The sequence below is a fragment of the Balaenoptera physalus genome (assembly GCF_965194825.1).
Source record: "Balaenoptera physalus genome assembly, chromosome: 11".
NCBI lineage: Eukaryota > Metazoa > Chordata > Mammalia > Artiodactyla > Balaenopteridae > Balaenoptera > Balaenoptera physalus.
Window position 1 is genome coordinate 108,530,866 of NC_138896.1, and position 17,856 is coordinate 108,548,721.

At 56.1% G+C, this 17,856-nt stretch overlaps 1 protein-coding gene across 12 annotated transcripts in view; it reads left to right on the forward strand.

Annotated features, from left to right (window-relative positions):
• IQSEC1 (IQ motif and Sec7 domain ArfGEF 1) overlaps positions 1–17,856 on the forward strand; it is a 330,464-nt gene that overhangs the window by 226,889 nt on the left and 85,719 nt on the right. Inside the window, exon 1 of one of the 12 annotated variants that reach the window (XM_082413920.1) lies at positions 14,469–14,584. The exons of the other annotated variants lie outside the window; for them this stretch is intronic. The gene's annotated coding sequence lies outside the window, so the exon portion shown is untranslated. Of the gene's footprint in view, positions 1–14,468; positions 14,585–17,856 lie in introns of those variants that run through there. 12 annotated transcript variants of the gene reach the window in all.

Consider the following 17,856-nt stretch of genomic DNA (forward strand, 5'->3'; position numbering starts at 1 on the left):
TTCCCCCGGGGCATGGCCTGGGTGGGACACGGAGTCCACGGAGCCGCCTCGGGCCCATCTCCCAGAGGCCTGCTGGCCTCATCCCTTTTGGAGCCCCTCCCCTGGGCTTGGAGTGAGCTGGGGCTATGCAGGACCCTCACCCACACCATCAGAGAGCCAGAGCAGCTCGGCCTTCAAGACCCCTGCCCAGAAGTGGGGCTACTGCCACGGCAGGAGGACCGGCCAGGCGTGGGCAGGGTGTGCCTGGAGCTCCATGTGGCCCCCGAGCTGGGGCGGGGGTCTTCTGAGCACAGCATCTGCAGGCCGTCCGCCAGGTGAGGGCGGGAAGGAGGGTCCACACCGCGGCCTCCACTCCGAGTCCCCCCCCCATGTGGGCCAGGCGAGCGTGAGGCATCCTCCGACCCTCACTGAGAGTCTGTGAAGGAGGGGTCGGTAGCCGCATTTGATGGATGAGCAAACCAGTGCCCAGAAATCCCTATCAGCGTGACATCACCTGCTTCTAGGAAACAGGTGAGAGGGCTACGGCCCGGCAGCGCAGGGTGTCTGGGCTGCACCCAGAGTGCTGGGCCTGGACGCTGGGCTGTGGTCAGGCTGCTGAAGCAGGCTGAGAGCCCAGAGTTTGGTGTGAGTCTCACTCTTCTGCTTTCTTGGATATGTGACCTTGGGTGCTTCAGGTCACCTCGCCAAGCCTCATAGTAGAGGACCTTTTAATTGCAAGTGACAGAGAAATCCAAAACAAACAGGCATATGCATTGAAGGGGCTCCTCTGGCTCATGGAACTGAAAAGTCTAGGGGTAACTAGCTTCAGGAATGGCTGGATCCAGGAGTTCAATTTATGTAATGGGTTTGGACTTTTCAACCCTCACCCTGCTTTCTCTCTACTGTCTTCTTTTTGGCCTTCTCCACGTGGGTGCCTGGCGTGTCGGGAGTGTTCCCCAACCCTGCGACGGGCTGGCTGCAGGGCCAGGCTGTGGCGATCCGCATGCTGTTTCTGTTCTGGGATGTTGACAGTGCCCTGGGGGAGATGGGACAGGAAAAGAGGAAGTTACGACACGGGCAATCAGAGCTGAGCAGGGGTGAGCTCCAAGGCCTGTGGGAGCCCAGAGGAGGAGTGTCAGAGTTTACATCCGGACGGGTTCCCCAAAGGCTTCCTGGAAGAGGTGGCAGCTCAGCTAGACTTTGAGGTCTTGGAGCTGGCCCGGGGAATGAGAAGTGAGGGAGCAGGAGCCCTGGGGTCCAGTCTGGGGCTCAGGTCAGCTCAGGATCCGCACACGGTGGGGCTGACCTGGCTGTGCTGGGTTCTTGGGGTTCCTGCCTAGGTTCAGAGGTCAGGATGCCTAGGGGGTGGCGGTGAGGGAGCGACAGGGCCTGCATTTGGGTGATAGATGGCCCGGCTTCTAGGCGGTGAGGACAAGAAAGAAAGAGCACTTAGTGAGCACCTACTGTGTGCCTGTGACTTTCCATCTGGCCTCGTTCTGGCCACACAACAGCCCCTGGAAGCTCCTCATCCCCTCTTTGCAGAGGATGAACCGGGTGCTTGATTAGAACAAGCCTTTTCTAAATAAGCCAATCAATCGTATTTCCCTGCAAAGTTAGAAGGTGCTGCTCACCCGTTGGCCGGGCTCAGCGGCCTCTGCCATCAAGAGGCTGCAGGGCTGCACCGTGGCAGGGTCGCATGGGGAAGTCACCGTGTTCAAAGCAGTTGTGTGTTGAAACACCTTCCCAGAAGACTAACCACCAGACCTCCCATCACACTGGCAGCAAACACGGTAAATCTGAAACCTGATGCCTGCAAAACAGGGGCGCGTCAGAGCCAGAGGCCAGGTGTGAATTGTGAAGCCAGAGACCCCAGCGCCGCAGTGGTTATGGACGGCCACCCACTCCGAGCAGCCGGGAAACCAGCTTGGTTTTGAGCTTCAGGCGGCGAATTTTTAAACCCCTTCTAAACTGCTCCTAAAGTGTGTTCACGGGTGGCTGAGATAAGCCAGGGTGGGAGCAGGAAGATGGAGGGTCAGATCCCAGCTCCCCCTTTGTTTGCTGTGACTCCTTGGGCAGCCCCCTGTACCTCTCTGAGCCACAGTTTCCTCCTCTGCAAAATGAGGATAGCATTTCACAAGGTGAGGATTAAATAACATTATACTTGGGCGTGTCCATGTGTGATGACATAGCAGTGGCTCCGTAAAGGTCAGTGATTACCTTGAGTAAAACTACTGTTCTCAGTTTGACTGTAACACTTTTTAAATTGTTGTTTTTGCAACCATGGATTTGAGCCAAATGGGAAATTGTTTGGTTCCGGGTATATATGCCCCTTGAGGGCAGGCACCAGGCCAGTGAGACCTGAAGTTCAGGAAATGCACTTGGTGAGTTAAGAGCAGATTTTGAATTTGTCAAATCCCAAGTCAATCCAGGGTGTTCTTTTCCTAAAAGATCCAGTGAGACAAAAAAAAAACACTAGTGGACTTTGCCCGAGGGATATAATCAAGAGTGGCGGCAGGCCAGAGCTGGATGGCAGTGGCTCTTCGGGGGTGGGGGGGTGGCATTTAGGAGAGGTTTTCAGGGAAGCAGAGGCATCTGAGCTGGGTCTGGAGCGTGAGTAGAACTGGGCAGGTGGAGAGGGAGGAGATGGTGGGTGGAATCTGTAGGTCGAGTCCCCGTGTGTTTGGGGAGCAGCAGTCGGAGTTGGGTGGTGTTGGGTCTGGAAGGGATGAGGGCCAGATTGGGGCCAAAAAGGAAGGCCGGTGGGCCGCGAGCCCAGAGTGCTGCGCTCTCTCTGTGGGCACAGAGGCGCCATCAGGGCTTTTGAGCAGGGAGGTTAGATTAACCAGTATTCTTTCGGTGGCAAGTGATAAATACAAACAAACAAAAACCCAGACTGGCTTAAGCTGAAGGCTGAGTTTATTGCCCTCTACTTCTGAAACAGGGCTTCAGGTACAGCTTGATTCAGGAGCTCAAACTATGTGTCAGGGACACTGGTGTCTTTTTCTCTTCTTTCCCGACTTCATTCCCAGGCAGTATCTCTGCTCGTGATGGGACTGACAGCTCCAGGTTTACAATAGTCTGACAGCTAATGATCCCAACAGAAACGGTTGCAACAAACTCCCAGTACAGGCTTGGGTCACATGCCCATCCCTGGACCAGTGACTTTGGTAAGGGGGCGGAGTACTGTCAAGTTAGGGCTGGAGTCCATGGACACAAATTAGATAGACTAAGAGTGGAGGAGGGGGCGCCCCCAGAGAAAACTGGGGTACCTTACTGGAAGTGAGCTGGGAGGCTGGGCAGGCGCAGACATCCAGCCTCCCCACTGTGATCTGATAAGACCCTCCAGGCGCTGTGCTCGGCGACTTGACCTGCATCATCCCTTCCTGTCAGCACCATAGGCTAGGGTTTCTTACGATCCCCATTTTGCAGATGAGAAAACCAAGGCTTAGGGAGATAGTCACTTGCCCAAGTTCACATCATTAACAAATGGCCTCACACCTCAAATCATCCTGACCCCGAAGCCCAGGCTCTTAACGATCTGCTCCACTGCCTCATGGTAATCAGATCTGGGTTTGAAGAAGATGCCTCAGGACCTCAGATGGAGGACGGATTGCAGGGGGGACAGGAGGCAGAGGATGGGCAGGAGGCTGGTGCCACGCAGGCAGAGAGGAGGGCAGTCCCGAGGGATACAGCTACGGGGCATCTCAGCCCCTTGGTCCCAAAATACTGCCAGCCCAGCTTTCCTGTGATGTTTCCTGAAGTAGAGAAAATATACAGTGATATGTGAGTATGTATGCACACACACATATGTGTGTATTCATTATTGTGCCTCCTGGTCTCGGATTGGGGCGATCTTAGCAGGAGGGTGTGAGGTGTGAGGCTCTGGGGCTGGAGGCTGGCTTTATGCTCCTCACGTGGGCACAGGGGCACTTCCGGGGCAGTTTCCGGAGGAGGTGGTCGAAGGGAGGTGACCACCCACCTGGCATAGGGCCAGGGTGGGGAGTGGGCGGGATGGGGAAGCAGCCGCTCCTCACTTCCCTTTTCAGCCCTAAGACTTCCCAGGAGAGAGTCCCGCCCCCCTGATGACATCACAGCAGGTCAGAGGTCATCCTGCCCACACCCTCCTTGCACAAAGAGGAAACCGAGGCATTGGGGGCACAGCGTGTTCTGCCTTGCTGTCGCCACTTGGGGAAGTCTGGCGGCGTGAGTACCAGCCCTAGATGGCCTGCTGCCTTGCTTTGTGAGCTAGGGCAAGCCACAGAGCTGCTCTGGGCCTCAGTTATATCTGCAAAATGGGCCTACGATTACCTCACAGAGTGGGCAAATGAGAAAACCTTGAAAGGACCGGGTGCAGTGCCAGGCACCTCACAGGTGTCAGTGAATGTTGGCTGTGACGATTCCTTCCTTTGCGTGGTGAACTCAGAGGGACGAACAGCTATAGATCCCAGGAAGCTGGACCCAAGATCCAGCTCTGCCATCCAGGCTGTATGGCCTTGGGCAAGTCGCCTCATTTCTCTGGGCCTCAGTTGCTTTATCTGGGAAATGGCTTTCGAATCACCACCTCAGGGGTCACGGAGGATTGATGGAATGCCCTGTCCACGGGATGGGATTTTCTGGGGCGTCTCTTTCCCACTGGGCGGTTGGACGTCCCCTCCCCGACGACTCCCCTTCCTGCTCTGGGAGGGGATCAAGTGAGTTAATCTATTGGTAAATCTTTCAGCTGAGCACCTGCAGTGTGCCAGGCGCTGCCCAAGCGATGAGGAGGTCGGACCATGATCCCTGGCGTCCCCTCTCCCAGGTGGCAGCTGGCCCCCAGCCGGTGCCGCCACTGCTCCATCACCTGGTGGGCCAGTTATGGGAGAAGGGCCCCCGTGGTGCCTGCCTCTGGGTGCTGCATGGCTGCTGAAGGCGGAGTCCTTTGCTGACAGCTCCCCGGGCCTCTCCTGGGCGTCCGCGTGCCCCCATGCTCATTGCATCGGGCTGCGTCGGTATCCCCGCCCCCGGTGTGGCAGTCTCCCGCTGCCTTCCCCTGTGGCCCCAGTTGGGAGCTGGAGGAGTGTCTGCAGGGTGTCCCCTGCCCGCAGCGTGGAGGCTTTTGGACCCAGAAGCCGGATCTGGAGGAGGGCAAGTACGGGCAGGGTGACTCAGACAAGCGCCTTTGCTCCTGAGTCTGTTTCCTCCCCTGTAAAAGGGAAGAAAGACAGCCACCCACGGCAAGGGCTTTGTAACCTTGTCCCGTAAACGCCCCAGGAGAGGCTGGGCTGCAGGGCACTGCCAACCCAGAAGCCCTCTGCATTTCGGCCAGTGCAGGCCGATCAGAGCCCATCTCGGTGCAGGGTGCGGGCGTCTCCCAAAGGCTGCCTCCCTTAGCCCCGCTCAGGACTCTGTTCTGTGTAAAGGGCACGTAAGTTCCCCTGGGGCCCAGGACACCGCTTGTGGGTCCCCCACCCCTCCAGGGAACGCTTTAGGTCCCTGGGTCTGCCTTCTAGGGCGTGGGCTGGGCCCTGAGCTGTGACCACCCCCCCACCCCCGGGCAGCCACACTAGTGATGGACGTGCCATTTCCTGTTTCAGTTAGTGTTTGCTGTGTAACAAACCACCCCAAATGTCGGGGCTGCAACAGCAGTGTGTGACCATGCCGGCTAGAACCCGGGCCACCCTGCTGGTCCCCCTGGGCTCACCAGAAGGTGCCAGGTGGCCCCACTCACATGGCTGCAGTTGGTGCTGGGGCACCTCTGTTTCTCCCCCCCCCCAGCAGTTTGGCCCCCAGTGGGCAGCCAGCGGCCATGGCATCTGAGGGCAGCGTTCCAAGGGGGCGAAGGTGGAGCCTCAAGGCTCTTGAGGTGCAGCCTCTGAACTCACACAACCATCCCTCCCGCCACATTCTGCTGTGCAATGAAAGTCCCATGGCCAGGGGGCGGGGAGACGGACCCCACCTGTGGGAGGAGGAGGAGGGGGCGAGTCCCAGAGCTGAGGGGCCTGGGTACCGGGATGCAGGGAATCTTTGGCCATATTTTGCAGTCACAGAGTATGCACCATTAGGATTTTGCCAGGTTCTTACCTTACAGGGGTTGGGGTCAGGGGAGCAAGTTCTAAAGTCATTGGATACAGAGCCAAAAATTACCCGGTAGAACTACCCTTGAAGACCCCTTACGTTGCCACGGCGTGCAGAGCCCCTGGTTCGGCACCCACCCTGCAGGGAGCTCCGTGCCCACTGAGCGGGCGAGACCCTGAAGCAGGCCAGATGCGGGGTGAGGCTTGCCCAGGCATCCCAGGCTTTGCTGGGTGGGGGGGAACCCCAGATCCCAGCTGGGAACGGAGAGGGTCTCACCTTCTGCGTCGGCTCCATTCTGTGTGTCCGGTAAGCCTCTAGAAGCTGCAGTGCCCGGGACAGAGGCCTCTGGCCATAGATGGCTATTCAAATGTCAACTACTGAAAATAATTCCAATTTTAAAGAAGTCAGCTCCCCAGCTAGCCCCATTCCGAGTGCTCAGTGACCACATGGCTAAGAAGTGGAGAGCCAGGAGTCAGCTGGCCCCCAGCCAGCCCCCTTCACCCAGCCCTCACCTGCATGGTCACCCAGGCCCGGTGCTGGCCGCTTGAGACTCAAAGTGGCTTGGCCCCATCCCGGTCACTGCCTTCTAGAAGCTCCCGACCTGCTGGGAGCAGGCGGGTTGGGGAAACGCAGTGCCAGAGTGGGAACTGGGCAGCCAGGCCCCCGGAGACTTGCTGAGGTGGGAGCCCTACGGCCTCCCCCTCGCCGCTCCCACCGTGTCCTCCCTGCCACGAAGCAGCGGCGCAGGGAGTTGGGGTGGCTCCATGTGCACTTGCCAGGCTTTTCTGGTAAAGGGAGGGTGCCTTTTCATCACCCCAAATCCCGCACATACCCCCACCCCGACCTGTGCACACGAGGGTTAGTATCCGTGGCTGAAAAATCACGGTGAGCCACTGAGAACCCATTTTAGATGAATGTGAAGTCTGTGAATTTTATTCATCGCACAGCATCTGTTTTGGTTTGAAAGATGTTAACGTGTGAAACGTAGTATTTGGTCTACCAGCAGCATATATGGGATGCAAGAACCCCTAAAGTAATTCAGGGGCTCCCAGCCTGGGAATCGGTGGAATCTCCAGGAATGGGATGGGTAGCGCCCGGGCGGTGGAGGGGTGTGGGGGGGCACCCAGACATGGGATGAGCAGGGACACCCCCTGTGGGAGGTGTGTTCACAACTGCATCAGTGCCTTTTCTCCTTTGGGGGCCATGGATTTATTCTCAGGGGTATTCAAGTTCCACTCAATATTTTTACGTGTGGATTCATTAAGAGTTATTTTGTAACAATTTCAATCTTGAAGAAGGCCTGCAAGAATTTTAAAAAAAAGAATTCTCCCGTGTACCCTTCGCCCAACTTCATCGTAAGTAACATTTCACCAAATTTCAATCTCTCACAAAAACATTTTTTTCTCCCAGAACTATTTGAGAGGTCATCACAAACATGCAACCTGATGACCTTTACTCCTAAATAATACTTCAGCATGTTTCCTAAGAGCAAGACACTGTCTTACATATCTGCCGTCCAATAGCCAAATTCATGAAACTTAACATGGTCACAGTACTAGGATCTAAAGAACAATTTAGGGACTTCCCTGGCGGCCCAGTGGTTAAGACACAGAGCTTCCAATGCAGGCGGCGGTGGTTCAATCCCTGGTCGGGGAACTAAGATCCCACATGCCACAGGGTGTGCCCAAAAAGTAAAAAATAAATAAATAAAATAAAATACAATTTAGAGTTCATGTCACCAATTATCCCAATGATGTCCTTTATGTCAAGTTTTTCCCCAATCCAGAATCTTGCATTGCATTTAGTCATCATGGGTTTTCTTGAAGCTTTACCAAGGTTTACTTTGTGTCATAACATTCACTTGTGTTAAGTGTACAATTTAATGATGATTAGTATACTTACAGAGCTGTGTAATCGTCACCATAATTTTATTTTAAATCATTTCAAATCATCTTGAAAAGAAATCTTGTGTCTATTTTCTATCACTCTTTTTGTCCCACCCCAGCCCCTGACAGACACTAATCTACTTTCTGTCAATAAACTTGCCTTTCTGAGCATTTCATATAAATGGAATCGTATAGTAAATGACCTTTTGTGACTGGCTTCTTGCACTTAGCCTAATGTTTTCAAGGTTCAGGCATGCTGTAGCAGGTGTTAGAACTTCATTCCTTTTTTTTGCTGATTAACACTCCGTTGTATAGGTAGACCACATTTAGTTTATCTACTGTCCTCAGTTGATGGACATTTGGGTTGTTTCCCCAGTTGATGGACATTTAGGTTGTTTCCCCAGTTGATGGACATTTAGGTTGTTTCCCCAGTTGATGGGTATTTGGGCTGTTTCCACTTTTTGGCTATTATGAATATACTGATAGGGATATTCACGTACAAGTTTTTATGTGGACATATGTTTTCATTTCTCTTGAGTAGATACCAAGGAGTGGAATTGCCAGGTCAGATAGTAACTCTATGTTTAACTTTTCAAAAAACACACAACTGTTTTCCAAAGTGGCTGCACCATTTTTCATTCCCACCAGCACTGTATGAGGGTTCCAGTTTCTCCAAACCACCTGGATGGCTCTCTAAAAACTGAGTTCTGCTGTCTGGTTTCTGCGGCTGCCTTTCCTATTCTGTTTTTGAACACGTGGTCTTCAAGGGACCCTCCAGTGTGGTCTCATTTAACTCTGGATGCAGTGTTCCCTAAAGTGGGGTCTGATGAACGTTGCAAACTGTATTCTTAGGGGTCCACCGAGTTCTTAAGTTTGAGAAACCCTTAATATAGAGCCGTCTCTCAGACGGGAAAGTAGAGGCCCTTATAGAGAAAGTGATGTGTCCAAAGCCGTGCATCTGTGAGTGCCCACAAGCCAGCACGGAGGCCACGTGGAGTACATAAGAGCCACTTAGGAAGTCGTTCAGCACCCGCCCAGTTTTCTCACCTGTAAAATGGAGGGGGCGTCACCCACCTCTAGAAGCAGGAGCAGTAGAGACAGTGCGGATAAAGAGCCCAGCTCAGCTCCTGCCTGACGCAGAGTGGACACCGTGTGTGCCCACCACCTGGCCTTGCACACGGCCCCCTCCTCCGCAGCACCTCCTCTCCCCAGCAGAGCAGCCCCGAGGGCCGGCTCCCGGCTCCCGGCTCCAGCTGTCCCTCCCCCTCACGCACCTCACCTGTCCCCAGTGCTTAGCCACGTACTGGGCACGGCTCTGTCGCAGGCCCTGTACTGATGCTGGCAAAACAGAGATGATTCCTACTCCGTCCCTGCCCTCGGGGACTTTGGGCAATGAATAGACTCATTAGCTGATGATTACAGGACAGCGTGGCAGTGGTTATTTTTACGATCAATAGCTAACGGTTATTGAATTTCTCCTATGTGCCTGGTCCTGTTCTAAGAACTGTGTCAGGATGTACAGGGCACTGTGAGAGCCAAGATGTCTAGAGGAGGTGACATTTTTGCAGCTGGATCTTAAGGATGGGTTTGGACTTGAGCTAACAGGCAAAAAGCACTCTTCAGGAATTTTTACTAATTTGGTGGGTGAAAATGTTATCTCATTATTATGGTATGTGATTATCAGTAAGGTTATGTATCTTTTGGTATGTTTATAGACCATTTGTATTTCTTCTTCTCTGAGCTACCTAGTTAAATCAGCTGGATACTTTTATTTTCATGGTTTTCTTATTGATTTGTTAGAACTCTTTGTATATTGATGAACCAAAGGGCATAGTATGTGCAAATACTCAGTGTTGTGAAATAGCGTGGCGTACTCACAAGACGTTAAGTGTAGTTTGACTTTGGGGGAAGCAGCTGGAGATGGGGGGGTGGGCAGGGAGGCAGAAACTAGTTCTGGTGCTGAACTGGGGGCTTAGACTTTATCCTCCAGGTCATGGGGAGCCTTAGAAGGGTTTTGAACAGGGAAGGGATGTGATTGAAGCCATTTTTTTAATATATAAAAATTTATTTATTTATTTTATTTATCTTTGGCTTCGTTGGGTCTTCGTTGCTGTGCGCGGGCTTTCTCTAGTTGCGGCGAGCAGGGGCTACTCTTCATTGTAGTGTGCGGGCTTCTCATTGTGGTGGCTTCTCATTGCGGAGCACGGGCTCTAGGCACACGGGCTTCGGTAGGTGTGCCACGCAGGCTCAGTAGTTGTGGCTCGCGGGCTCTAGAGCGCAGGCCCAGTAGTTGTGGCGCCCGGGCTTAGCTGCTCCGCGGCATGTGGGATCTTCCCGGACCAGGGCTCGAACCCGTGTCCCCTGCATTGGCAGGCGGGTTCTTAACCACGGCGCCACCAGGGAAGCCCTGAAGCTGTATTTTTGAAAGTTGCTTTAAATAAGTGACAATGATGGGTGGAGGGATGGGCTAGAAGGATAAATTGAGACCAGAAAGTGCAGAGCTGTGAATATCCCGCTGAAGAGCATCAGTTTGGTTTGCTGGGCAAGGGGGAACGTTCTGGGTAATGACGGGGGGTGGGGAGAGGGAAGGAGCAGGATCAAGGCCATGGCTGATCCCCGGGTGGCGTAAGTGGTTCAGTCTCCCTGCAGGAGGCTTTGCCCCCACTGACATCTCCTTCCCACATGGTGCCCAGTGCTGGGTCGTCTCTTCCTGCTCCGTGGAACTGATCTCCAACCAGACAGACGGGATTGTTGCCAGGGCTGATCTGGAGAGGAAAGATGAACCGGGAGTTTCCAGGCAGGGCGTTGCGGGTGGGAGAAGGAAAAGGGAAGAGCATGGTGGCCAGCCTGGAGGGGGCTCAGAAGTCATGCATTCCACAGGCCAAGGAAGCTGACCCTCGGCTTCTGCTCCCACAGCCCAAGGCCGGGAAGCCCCACCTCCCGGCAGCAGTCCACATCAGGTTGGCTCTTCCAGTGAGAAGGTTCTCGGGCTGGTCTGACGTCAGAGCTGCGTGGAGCCTTGGCACTCGCCTTATCTCAGGCTTCCTGCCTGCTCGATGGAGGGGACCTCGAGGCTCAGAGGAAGACGATTCTCCCGCGGTCACACAGGGAGTCAGCCCCAGCCCAGGTCAGAGCAGGCCTCCCCGCTACGCATGCAGTCTCAGAAATGATTCTTTTCAAAACATAATTTTTTTAAACGGTAGTACATGCAGAGGGCGCAAAAAATATTTAAATGGAACATTTCAGTGAAAAGCCATTCTCCTTCCCACCCTGGCCCCCAATTCTCCACACCCTTCCCCAGGGCACCACTGTACCAGTTTCTTAAGCATCTTTGTCAGAGATAACACATCCACACACCAGCAGGTACCCTATACCCCGCTCTTTTTTTACATAAAAAGTAACATGCCATACCCTGTACTGCACCTTGCTTTTTCCACTTACAAAAATACCTTGGAGATTGTTCCTTGTCCGTCATGTACAGAAGCTGCATCCTTTTTGACCGCTGTGTAGGTTTCCACCGTACGGATGTATCATAACAGGCATCTGTCGAGCAATCCCTCTTTGGCGCGCTTTAGGTAACAAGAAGACTCCAATAATTTTTATTCACTTTAAAGACAGTTGCTTAATTTTTTAAAGGCACATAAAGAAGAAGATTTAATCAGCCCGTGAGCCGGTGCCTATGTCCAGATAATTCCTGGCGACTTTTTACAAATCAACTAACCCTCAGAAGAGTATCAAATGAAAAGTAAAAGCTCCTCCCACACGCATTCCACACACCCCACCGTCCTCCCAAAAGGCAGCCATCAATAGCAGGTTGTTTGGGTATGTGGGTATCCTCTCGGGGAGAAGAAGTAGGAAATTACAGTACGCATATATGTATAACCTTTTACGATGTGCACAAGAGAGATCACAACATACACAGTGTTCTTTCCCCTGCATTTTTCAGCAGAAATGCCTCCTGGAGATATTCCCATGAAGTCCCTGCCTGTGGGTGTGTTCATGCCGGCTCTCCCTCCCCCAGTGTTGGACACCAGAGGTGTCTCTCTTCTTAGTTGCTGACTGACACAGAGTGCTGTGTGCACTGCCCTTGCGTCTTTATGCCAGCACGCTGGATGGCTTTGCCAGATCACCCTTCAAAAACAGGTCGCCCCATCTTGCACCTCACCCTCCAGTACTCTGGGTGCATTCATCTCCTCCCACCTTCAACAGCAAAAGCACCATTATACTTGTTCTTTTCTGCCAACTTAGACACAAAAAATGACAGGCATGCTGTGTTTCAGTGTGTATTTCTTCAATATGCATTTAATTACAAGTGAGATTGAGTATCTTTCCCTGAGCCGCTTGTTTCTATCTTCTGCTCTTTTTTCTAATTGGTTAGTCATCTTTTTCCTATCGCTTTGAAAGAGCTTTTTACGTATCCGGGAAATTAACTTTCATCTCATGTTCTGCAATTAACTTCTGTCATATGTGCTGCAGATATTCTTTTCAAGTTTACCCTTTGTCTTTTTTAACTTTATGGTATGTTTTATTCCATTTAGAAGTTTTCATTTCTATATAGTTAAATTTATCAGTATTTTCCTCCATAGCTTCTGGGAATACAAATATTTTATACAGTACATTTTACACAACCTTTTCACACCTTATCACAGCTGATCCTCAGAGCAGCCTTTGAAAGGAGGCAGGGTGAGGGTTTTTATCATCAGGTCTGTTTTACAGATGAATTCACATGAGGCTCAGAAAGGTGGTGGGACCTGCCCAGGCTGAACAGATTCTAAAACCCTTGCTCTTCCCAGGTCCCTCACCTGCCTTCCTGCCAGCCAGGTAACTCACTCCTGGCACTGACAACAAAAGGATGTAGCTTCTCTAGGAAAGCATTTTTAATTATTAAAACTACAAGAATCTTTCCTTCAAGAGCTCTTTTTTTTTTTTAAGTTTTTGAAATTATAAAACTAATTCATAGTTTTTAAAAACAAAGTGTCCAGTGATACAGGAGAGTGTAACACAGGGTTTCTGGAGGGGGTGGGCTCATGCCTTGCCCTGAAAGCCCATCCCCCAGGGGGACCACTGTCATGTTTGCTGTGAGCACCAGTGGTGAGGAAGACCCACCGGGAGCTGGACCGTTCCTTATCCGTCTCTGCCCATCACCAGTGCATTGTATATTCCAGGAGCAGCTCAGGTGCCCATAAATGCTGCGAGACGAGACTGAGGTGGTCAGGCACCCCCCTTAGCTTACACTCTGCAGCCCCACAGGCCTGTGTTCAAATCCCACCTCAGCCACTTAGCCAGCCATGTGAGTGTGGGCAGTTGACTTACCTTCTCTGTGCTGCGCTGTCCTTGTCTCTGAAATTGGGATAATAGTTTACTCCTCAAGTAAATGAAATTAACCTCCTAACATGCTGAACAGAATGTCCACCTCTCACCTCTGATCTGCCTGTTCCTTGGGGGGTCCACTGCCTACTCCCACCTGGCCCCAGTATCCAGGGTCATGACATTTCAGAGTGGAAAGTCAGGCTTCCTCCCCCCTCCAGAAGCCCAGAGAGGGGAAGTGCCTTGCCCAAGGTCACACAGCCCACAGACGGCAGAGCCCGCAGAGACTCCAGTCTCCTGACTCATTACATCACTCGCCAGGCTGGACCGCTGCGGCCCGTCCCCCGGCCTCCTGTCTCGCCCCTTCTGGCCACCAGGGGGCGCGCCCTAACCCAGCCCAGACTGCGGCCGCCCTTGCTCCCACCTGGTGGGGGTCTCCCGGCTGCCCACGAAAGGAAGCGTTCCTTAATCTGGTGTTCACGGCTGTCAGAATCTCCCTACACACCGGGCAGCGCGCCTTCCTCTGCTTGCTTGTTCCTTGGGTACAGTCTTCCTGGAGTGCCGTCCCCCTTCCTGCCCCTTCCAGGCCAGGCCTCTCCTGCCTACTCCACTCCTTCCCCGCGGACTGGTCCCTCTCCGAGGCCGTGCCGCCCCACCGAGGCCCGTCCCCAGCATTCAGTGGGTGCCGAGTCCATGTTTGCTGTGGGGTAAGGGGCGGCGCCGGCAGACCCGGACCCCCCTCCCCAAAATGCCAGGAGCGCGCGTCCTGGAGGGGACACAGGGCCCCACCACCGCGCTGTGCGATTCTGGGCCAGTGGCTGCCGCTTTCTGGGCCTCGGTCTTCTCATCTGAGAACTGGGGAGGCTTCGGGGAGGGGGCTGGGCATGGCCGGCGGGGACCGCAGCTCTCCGTGGGAGGGGCCTGCGGCTGCGGCTCCCGGGTGTTTACCTAGGGGGTCTCGGGGACTCTGAGCGAAAGGCCGGGGTCCCAGCGCCCCTCCGCCGCGCTTCGCTGTGCGGACCCCGCTCCCCGGCCCGTCCCCTCGGCGGCCCCACCGACCCGGGCGCCCTCAACTGGCCGGGGTTCGGGTGACGTCGGCGGCCGGGGCGGGACCCGTCCCCGCGCCCACACCCCTGTCCGGGGAAACTGAGGCCGGGCGCGGAGAGGCCGCGCACGCCAAGGTCACTGCGCGGAGGCAGGCCGGTCGGCCGGCGGCGCTCGGACTCGGGCTCCGGCTCCGGCTCGGGCTGGGGCTCCCGCGCGCCCGCCCCCCCGCGCCGTGCGCCCGCCCGCGCTCCTGCCCGCCGCGGGGACGGCGGGGACGGCGCGCGCTCGGAGGCTGCGGGCGGCCCCGCGAGGTAGGAGGCGGGCCGGCGGGGGACGCGCGCGGCAGCGGGCGGGGCGGCCGGGGCCGGGGGCCGGGGGTCGGCGGGGGTCGCGGCTGCCCCGACGCGCGAGCGGCTTTCGGGAACCGGGCGGGGGCGGCGGGGGGCTTTGCGGAGCCGGGCCCGGGACGAGGGCCGAGGCCGCAGTCGCGGGGACGCGGCGGGCCCCGGGGTTGCAGGGTCGGGCACCCGCGGCGCCGGGCTCGCGGGGATGGGGTGGGGGCGGCGGCGCCGGGCTTTCGGAACCGGGGCTCTGCGGTGTCGCTCCCTGGGTCGCAGGAGATGGAGCCTCCGCGGCTCTGCGGATCGCTCCTCCGAAACCTTGCGGACGTGGAAGGCGCGATCTGGGGGGAGGGGGGCTGAGGGTCTCCGCGTCTATACAGCTGGCTGCCTGGGCTGGGAAACGTGAACCCAGGTCCCGAGGGTCGCAGGGGGAAGCTGCCCCCCCCCAGACACACACACACTCTCTCCCTTTTCTGCCCCCTCCGCCGTGCTCCCGCCTCTCCGCGGAGAAATCCTGCCGCGGGTCCAGGGTCCGGAGCCTGCGGGCGGGAGGTTGAGGCATCTCAGGAATTCGCTGTGAGCCAGTTAGACGCTCTTGGGGCGGGCTCGATGGCTGGCCCCGAATTCAGCCCTGCCCCGACCCCTTGCGTGACCTTGGGCAGCCCCTCCTCCCACTACCACGCGGGCAAGAGGCTGGCTGGTAGTCTTGGGGATCCTGTGGGTCAGACCCCCAGTGGGCGAGGAGTCGGTTGAAGGGACTGTGCCTGGGGGCTGGAAGAGCCACTGCGATCTCCGGACCCAGTCCCAAATGGGGCAGGAGGCAGCAGGAGTCTGAGAAGTGACGATGGGGCTGGCGCAGGTATCAGGGCACTCTGTTCCACCTGCCAGCCTGGGGGGGAGCCCTCATGGACCAGGGGGCTCTGAGTGCGGGAAAGCCCTGCCCTGCCCAAACTAGCTGCCCCTGGGCTGTGAGGAGGCAGGGCCGGTTGCCAGAGGTGTGGCCAGGCTGTCCCCCTGCCCCCCACAGTCATGGGGACACCCCCCCTCCCAAGTTTCTGCCACGCAGTTGCCCCTTTAAATTGCTAAGCTCTCGGCTGTCACAGCTGATCTGTTTCCAGAGCAAACGGAGCAGAAAGATGACAGTGGGTGTCCCCTCCCCCGGGCCTGTGCGAGAGATGAGGCTTGCAGGCCGGCGGTCCCCTCTGCCTGGTCAGCTTTGTGCGTTTAGCTCTGGGCGTGCTCCATCATGGGGTGGGGGTGGGGCACTTGCTCTGCACCGGGGAGCCCCTGCTCCGCTCGGTGGTCAGGCACCACCAGACAGCGTGCGTGCCAGCCTGCGCAGCCCCTGGGAGCAACTCGGAGCGAAGGTGACCTCTGGTCACCCTTCTCTGCCCCCAGCTTTATGCCTGGCTCCTCCCTTGGGCTGGCGCGGTGGCCAAGCCTCTGAAACCGTGTGTGGCCAGAGAGCCCATGTGCAGCAGTTGGGTTTGAAAGCAGAGAAAAGCAGCAGCCCCAGACGCCCCGGAGACAGGAAAGGACAAGCTAAGAGGTGGTCAGGGTGCCACAGTGCCACGGCCCAGCCACTGAGCATCCGCACCGACCGGGTGGAGCATCTGGGGGCCGATCTCCTATTAGAGATGGGGAAACCGAGGCTAGGGAGAGGCAGGGACATGGCCAAGGTCACACAGCACCCCAGTGGCCCCAGCTCTCCCGCCGTCCAGCCATGCCCGGGGAGCTGCTGCCTGGGGAAGGCTCAGAGGACTCGGCGTTCCCCCCAGAGGTCCCTGCAGTGGAGGGACAAGGAAGGGGGGACCCTGGCTCCCGCACAGGTTGCAGACATTAAGTAATCTTGAGTCTCGTGAGTAGAGTTGCCACCCTCTCCTGTAGCTGCCTGCCCTTCCAGCACTTCTCTGCTCACCCCGTGGCTGCCAGCCCCACAACGACACTGTGATCTCAGTCATGCCCCTGCCCCATCGTGCAGAGGGGATGCCAAGGCCAAGCCAGCACTGGGACCCTCTGTGTCCTCAGCTTTCTTCCAACCAGTGTTCTCTAACTGCTGGGGTGCTAAGCACCTAGGCGTCCCTAGAAGAGCACAACCATCCTTTGTTCTCGTAGTAAGCTCCCCGTCACTGGGGTGTGCAAGCCGGAGCTGAATACTCATTGGTTAGGGAGGCTATGAATTTGGCCTTTGGTGGGAGGGTTGACCAGATGTCTCATCACCCTCCCACCCCGTCCCTCATAATTAGGGAGTAGGGAATGGGGTTGCTTGCTCCTATCAGGAGATGATGATTCTTGTATGAAAGAGGCTGGGTGAAGGCACTGGGGCAGGTCCCTGTATGAGGCCCAGGGTTCCACATACTGGCATTGCTCAGACCTGGTGTCCACACTGTGAAGTGTGACTCAGACCCGCTTCTGGGGGCAGCGTCTTCCAGTGCCTGCTGCCTTCCCACTGGGCCCAGCCTTCATCCTTGCCTGTCCTGGCTCCTGCAGGTATGCCCACCCCACCTGCGCCACCCAGAAACCTTTGCTCAGCCTTCACCCATTGGTGTCACCTCTTCAGCAAAATCTGCCCAGTGTCTGTGTCTGCCTCCCCTGGGGGTCCCATTGTCACTGAACTGGGGAGGGGGACAGCGTGCAGGGACATAGGTAGGCCTGACTGCAGGACACCCGCCCCCCCCCCCGCCCCCCCACACACTGCCTGAGCTCTTCAGTGGCCCTACCGCACAAGTGCCGGCTTGGAAAGGCAGGATGCAGGCAGTCAAGTTCTCAGTGACTCTTCGAAGAACTGAGTGTATGTGGCCTTCTGATCTAGTACGATTACAGTTCACACCCAGCAAGCGTCTTTTAAAGCATCTACTCCGTGCCCGACCTTGTCACGGGGGTCTCACTTGTATCAGCCCGTTTCATCTTCGAAACCACAAACCCATCCGCTAATGTGTATGAAGGCTCTAGAAGCGTAATATCAAAACAGTGATGTCAGCCGCACGGGCCAGTGGGACCCACTGAGAATGCTGCACCCCCCGCCCGCCGCTGGCCGCGGTCTTTCCCGTGACTTGGGCCCTAGTGTCCCGACAGCTTGGCACTTTGCGCGTGCAGATGGCCGGGGGGGGCGCGGGGGTTAGGGTGCCCAGAGGGGACTGACCCCGTGAATCCACGCGGCCTGTGTGGACGGAGATAGGAAGGCTTGCGAAGGGGTCCTGGGACCCGGTGCATGCGTTTGGGCCTCATCTGCTGCCTCTTCA